Source organism: Octopus bimaculoides, chromosome 5, assembly GCF_001194135.2.
Source record: "Octopus bimaculoides isolate UCB-OBI-ISO-001 chromosome 5, ASM119413v2, whole genome shotgun sequence".
In the NCBI taxonomy this organism is placed as follows: Eukaryota; Metazoa; Mollusca; class Cephalopoda; order Octopoda; family Octopodidae; genus Octopus; species Octopus bimaculoides.
Genome location: NC_068985.1, coordinates 62,300,122 through 62,301,008, shown reverse-complemented (window position 1 = coordinate 62,301,008; position 887 = coordinate 62,300,122). Strand labels below are relative to the sequence as shown.

Here is an 887-nt window from a genome sequence, read left to right as displayed (position 1 = left end):
CGATCTATCATGTATGTATGTATGTATGTATGTATGTATGTATGTATGCATGTATGTATGTATGTATGTATGTATGCATGCTTGCATGCATGTATAAATGTATGTATTTATGTATGTATGTATGTATGTATGCATGTATGTATGTATGTGTGTGTTTGTGTGTGCGTGTGTTTTTTATTGATTGCACCTAGACGATGCTTCTTTTCCACTCATCAAAGTGAATGAAGTTTTGGCCAGGGGAAACTGATGTCAACAGAGATAGCCAAATCACATATATATGTATGTGTATGTGTATATGTATGGATATGTGTATGTATGTATGTATATGTTGTAAATGAGTATCATACGAGCATTTCCAATATTCTGCAAAAGCTTGTCTCACCATGGAAAAATATTACTTTTCCTAAAAGCAAGTGAGGGCTGATGACAAGGACTTCTGGCTGTAGAACACCTGCTCCAATAAACTCTGTCTAACCCATGCAAATCTTGAAATGTGGACGTTAAAACAACGACGATGACGACAATAATGATGGGAATGATGATGGTGATGATCCCATCCCAGGTGTTTTACTAAAATAGAAATTCTGTAGTCGAAAACAGTAACATTGACCGCTATTTGACAATTCCACAGGAAAATACCACAGAACTCAATGCCAACTTCACCATCTAAACTATATTTAAACAACAATGTATTGAGTGGAATAGTTCAGTTTAATGTTTCTGTTAACTAAAATAAATTATCCTACTTTGACTTGAAGTATGTTACACAGAAATTTCAGTCGATTTTTAATTTAATATTTCTTTAATTGTATATTATTTTTCACATCCAAGTATCATATGTAAAACATCTTTTCTGAATGTCTCTCTCATTATATATATATATATAT

At 32.5% G+C, this 887-nt stretch overlaps 1 protein-coding gene across 2 annotated transcripts in view; it reads right to left on the bottom strand.

Moving 5' to 3' along the window:
• Window positions 1-887, bottom strand: part of LOC106877335 (lactadherin) — a 132,226-nt gene that overhangs the window by 36,044 nt on the left and 95,295 nt on the right. The window lies entirely within an intron of this gene.